General features: G+C 40.9%; 1 non-coding gene across 1 annotated transcript; it reads right to left on the bottom strand.

Moving 5' to 3' along the window:
• Positions 1-4,178: 4,178 nt before the first annotated feature.
• On the bottom strand, positions 4,179-4,285 carry LOC122752300. Its single transcript, XR_006356068.1, has one exon. It is a non-coding gene; the product is annotated as a U6 spliceosomal RNA (small nuclear RNA).
• Positions 4,286-5,880: the final 1,595 nt, after the last annotated feature.

Here is a 5,880-nt window from a genome sequence, read left to right as displayed (position 1 = left end):
AAACTCCTCAGGGGACCCTAGAATTCTGAGGGCCAGATGTAGCCTACCTGGCTCAGAGAGAGTGGGGCCAGAGTAAATGTTACACACTGACAAAGACTTACTACATGAAGCAGCAACCCATAAAATCTATTATCCTCCCATGAGAGAATCATACATTTTGTGGGACTGCTAAGCAACCATTTTAACTTCACCTTGACTTTGCAGCAACTGGACATCTCCAATGGAGTTCTGTATCTTTTGGAAAGTCAAGAGCATACCTTCGGATGATCCTCCTGGTAGTGGTGATCTTCTCCACAAAACTTTGTAGTACTTTTAGTGAATACCTACTGTGACCAGTCACCCAAACCTCTTAATGACTTTAGTTCACAAGGTAGCCATCTATCCTGAAAACATCCATTTCAGGATCACTGTTCAGTCACCTGTGCTAAGGGAAAAAGAAAGATTAAGCAATAGGCTATGAATTGGATCATCAGACTGTAAAACTGTTAGAGCCCATGGTTTTACGTGTGGCTGAGACAGAATAGAACATGGTAGATCTATCTAGACAAGAACACCAAAGGCTTATCAATGCAAGGTAGGCACAGTGAATATAAGCAGCCTTTACCAAAAAAACAAAGCTGTAGGAGATGGGTTGAATCAATTAGTCAATTCCTCTAATGCACACTATATCTTGCCTCCTGATCCTGGCCTGAATCTTAGCTCCTGTAATTAATTTTCCCATTTGTATAAACCAGTTGGATTTTAGTACTTTGTTAGCCTTTTAGTTGCTTAGTTACTAATTCAGGTTCTGTCTCCTCTCCTGAAAAGTAGGGATTACCCTCATCCCATCCAGCTGTTTTCCTAACTGGTATGTGTCAGTTTTGCCTCCTTGAACATAATTGCTGTTGTTCAGTTGTTTCAGTCATGTCTGACTCTTCATAATCCCACTTAAACTATTCTTGGCAAAGTTATTGGGGTGGTCTGCCATTTCTTTGTCCAGTTTATTTTACAGATGAGAAAACTGAAACAAACAGGGTTAAGTGACTTGCCTACGGTCACAGAAATAGAAGTGTCTGAGGCCAGATTTGAACTCAGAAGATGAGGTTTCCTGACTCTAGGCCCAATACTCTATCCATTGCACCACCTAGCTTCCCCATTGAACATAATCACTATGGGATTTTCAGGGAAGTCTAGCAACTCTAGTGTGGGAGCTTGTCAAGCCCTTTTCAGGGCTGCTCATCCACCTTTGGTGTCCACCTGTCAACTCAACTCTCACCTGTGGCTCCAAGATGCTAAAGAATGCTCAGCAGCCACACCCAGGTAAAACCATCTCAGAGGACGGGCTAAACCAGGTTGAGGGTAACCTCAAACCCATTAGTGAGTTAGGGGGTGCCTACCACAAGCATGTGAAAAATTCATTGCAAGTCATGACATCTGTGATGGTCTTCTTTGTTCACTGGCCAGCTCCAGTTGGGCAACGCCACCTTTCTTTTCCTTCTTTCTTTCCTTCCTTCCTTCCTTCCTTCCTTCTTTTGCTTTAATGTATTTGCCAAATAAAAGCAGATAAGATACAAGTACCTAAGAATACAAGATGAAATCCAATTATCTAATGAGATCTACCCAGCTATTTTTATCTTGCTGATGATTTCCAGATGTGTCACTGATCTGCTTCCCTGGATGTTGGACTCAAGGAAGGCCTGGTAGTAAGGAAAGTCTTCTTGGGGAATGGATTTCTGGCCAAAGGCCAGCATTAGGCCTAGAAATACAGGGGAGAGAGAGAGAGAGAGAGAGAGAGAGAGAGAGAGAGAGAGAGAGAGAGAGAGAGAGAGAGAGAGAGAGAGAAAGGAAGGATGTGGGGGTAAGGTGATAAAGAGCAGGAGCCAGTAACACAAACAACAGCATATAACAAGAATCTATCAGTTGGAGTTCCTGTTCATTGTAGGATTTATTTATAGCCAAGAACCAACAAGTTCTTTGAGATAAAACAAACAAACAAACAAACAAACAAAAATAAAACCCCAAGCCTCCTCAGAAATGCTAAGTTTTTCTATATGGCCTCACTTATTCAGTAGATTTTATTGAACTGAACAGTCTCTCAATCACCATTCATGTTGATCCATAATTTTTCCCCAATCATTTGAAATCTTTTTTTCATGTATCTTGAAAAGCAATCCTTCAATGCTCTCACAGTTGTGTCTGTTTGTAATTAAAAGGTCCTTTTTTTTTTAAACAAGAGAATTTATGGTTAGTACCACACAATTTCATCCTTGCTTCTATTGTCTTATATTGTTACCTAATAGTTCCATATGTTTGTCCTATCTATCCAGTGAGGCTCTAAGCTCCCTAAATGTTTGTGGTCATCAAAGCAAATAATGGTTGTGATATGTACAGAAAAGACCTATGGTTTTTATTATAATCATTCTAATTCCTTGTTTTCTAAAACCCAGCAGTGTGCTATGGGAACCAAAAAAGCTGCATTAAAAAGGGATAATGTTCAAAATAATATTCCCATGTACAGATGACAGAGAGCTCAGAAATGTGCCATTCAGGTGGAGAGTCCAACTGGACTCTCTTGTCATGGGTCCCCAGAGTATCGCTGAAGAGAGGAGTGAGGTTGTTAGGACAGAGCCCCCATCTACGCCATACCACATGAACTTACAAACTTACACACACCCCTATTCTCATTGGACTTGGAGTTAGCAAGACCTGAATTCAAACCTTACTTCAGACACTTACTAATCATGTGATAAGGGGGAAGTTATTTAAAATCTCTCTGGGCCACAGTTTCTTCATCTTCAAAATAATGGGTTAGATTTAATGATCTCAAAGTTCTCTTCCAGCCCTAAATCTGTGATTCTATAATATACTATCTTACACATACAGAATCTCATTTCTTAGCAATTCAGATTCATTCTCTAGGTCTCTTTTTCTCTCAATCTGCCTCTCCCATATAGGCTCACTCCTCCTCTTTTGATGAACCTACTCTGCTTCATGGATCTCTTTCTATTGTTGTTGTTATTACGTTGTTTCCATCCTGTCTGACTTTTCGTAACCACATCTAGGGTTTTCTTGGCAAAGATACTAAAGCAGTTTGCAATTTCCTTCTCCAAGCTCATTTACAGATAAGCAAACTGAGGTAAACCGAGTTAAGTGACTTACTCAGGGTGCCCCAGCTAGGAAGTGTCTAAAGTAAGGTCAAATTTTTTTTTTTTTTTAGTGAGGCAACTGGGGTTAAGTGACTTGCCCAGGGTCACACAGCTAGTAAGTGTTAAGTGTCTGAGGCCGGATTTGAACTCAGGCACTCCTGACTCCAGGGCCCGTGCTCTATCCACTGCGCCACCTAGCTGCCCCTAGTAAGGTCAAATTTGAAGCCAGGATGATGAGTCTTCCTGATTCCAGGCCCTGTGCTCTATCCATTGCACTACCTAGTTGCCCTGGAATCTCTTCCTACATAAGATCATAGTTCTGAGTTCAAAAGGACCTCAGAGGCCCTGTAATTCAACTCCCTCAATTTACAGATGAGGAAATTCAGGACACCTGGAGTTGTGATTTGCCCAAGATCACACACTACCAGGGCTAGTTCCTACTACCGCATGTATTACAAAAAATCAACTCTATCAAGCCTTAATTGAGTGCCTGCAATGGGCCTGACATGGGGATACAAAGTCATGAATGAAACTGTGCCTGGTTTGATGAAACTTTTCCTAAAGCAGCTTAGGGAAAACCACATGAAGTTCCTACTTCTTTCACTTTCCTGCTATCCCAAATTCTAATAGCTGACAAGATTGTAAAGAAATAAGTGTACTAATGCACAGCTGGTGGCAAGAAAAAGAAGCATGGTCTTTTTCAGGGTTATGGTGGATAGAGTGTCTCCGAACCAGGAAGACTAGGAGGGTTCAAGTGCCATTTCTGACAAATACTGACTGAATCACCCTGTACAAGTCACTTGACATCTCTGTGCTCCAGGCAACTGTCTGTAAGAAAATAATGGGCTTTTGCCAACACCCAAAGGCCCCAGATTGATTTGGACTTACTGAGAGTGATTGACTTCACTGATTAACCCACTTAAAGTTAATTCAGTTGAAGCCACACCTGCCTGACTCTGAAGAGGGTATTGTTCTCACCTCAACACGGGACCACCCTCAAGTCCAGTGAACCAATGGACAGGTGATCCTAGCCAATTAGCTTGAAGCACTGTGTAAGAACTGCCTCTTCTGGGATGCAAGATGAGCTTCCTTGTTCAGGAGCCATGCTAATCTTCTCAGTATGATTCCAATTTTAGTATATGTGCTGGAAGAGGCAGCCCTTACATACTGCTTCAAGGTAATTGGCTAGCATCACCCAAATTTGTTGGTTCACTGGACTTGAGGGTGGTCTCATGTTGAGGTGAGCTGAGAACAATACCCTCTTCAGAGTCAGGCAGATGTGGCTTCAACTGAATTAACTTTAAGTGGGTTAATCAGTGAAGTCAATCATTCTCAGTCAATCCAATCAGTCCAAATCAATCTAGGACTTTTGGGCATTGGCAAAAGCCCATTATTTTTTTACATGTCTAAGTTGCATAGAAGGTGTAGAACAGCTTTGGTAAGGGTAGGTTTCCTTATACCCGAGTTCCCTACATCAATGCTGTTCTTGTTGTTTTCTGAGACAATGAATGACATCACAGGACGATGTCTTGATTTGAGCATGAATTGGATTTAAGTGAAATCACAAGTGGAGTCTCTTTTCCTACTTCATCAAAATCTAACAATACTCAACAAAAGTTATTAATGTGATGATACTCATATGATAAACAATAATTCCTCTTCTGAAAATATACCCTAATGGTATAATTAAAAAGAAAAAAAGAGAACTATGCAAAGATATTTATATATGCACTACTTTTAAAAGTCAAAACTTGCCAAACCAGCCCGGCCCATGTAACTCCCCAAGGAACCACAATCCCCTCAGCAGCCTTTGACTTCACCCCGACCCTTGACCTCTTCTGACTGATGATTTCTTCCCTGGAACCTCCATTCAACTAAACATAAGTCAGCCATGCTCACTTCAAACTCAGCTCAGTCCATGCCCTTCCCATTGCTAGAGTATTTCTTCCTCTTCCCTTCTTCAGCTCCCTTTTCTATGTTGTCTTCTTTAGTTAGAATGTAAGCTCCTTAGGGCAGCTAGGTGGAGTAGTGGATAGAGCACTGGCCCTGGAGTCAGAAGGACCTGAGTTCAAAGCTGGCCTCAGACACTTGACAATTACTAGCTGTGTGACCCTGGGCAAGTCACTTAACCCTCATTGCCTCACCAAAAAAAAAGAAAAATGTAAGCTCCTTGAGGGTTGAAACCATATTTTTTTTCTCCTTAGTATTTCTGTTCTTAGCTCTTAGCACAGTGCCCACCACAAAGGAAGTACTTAATAAATGTTCTATCTGTCCATCTATCTGAAATGAAAGCAATTTAATTTTCCAATCACTGAGGATTGGCTAAGCAAAGTAATGGGTTGTAGTATAACCATTAACACTGATAAATATGAGGAATACAATGTCTTTCTATAGTAAGTCATATGAAATGCAAAGTGGAACAACAATAATGAGGACAATTACTATGACTAAATGTAAAAAAAAAATGTGTGCCTTGGGTTCAAGGTTTTCTTTGTCTTGGGCATCTATTTGCCTTTACTTCTGTTTCTAGTTTAGGTTTTGATAGATTAAAATGAGAGTAAATAGCAATTGTTTTCTGTTCTGTCCCAGATTGATATTTTTGTGTTGGTAAACTAGGCCATCTTTTGTCTCATTTTGTGCCTAGCTCTTAGTCATTGAATGGTTGTGTCCAACTGAAACCTAAGAAAGACATCAGTTTAGAAAGGCCAAGGTCACCCACTGCATCCTGGGCCATACCAGTCATCTTCATTTTTGT

This window comes from Dromiciops gliroides, chromosome 3, assembly GCF_019393635.1.
Source record: "Dromiciops gliroides isolate mDroGli1 chromosome 3, mDroGli1.pri, whole genome shotgun sequence".
Lineage (NCBI taxonomy): Eukaryota > Metazoa > Chordata > Mammalia > Microbiotheria > Microbiotheriidae > Dromiciops > Dromiciops gliroides.
The sequence above is the reverse complement of the archived record's forward strand: the minus strand, read 5'-3'. Positions and strand labels throughout refer to the sequence as shown.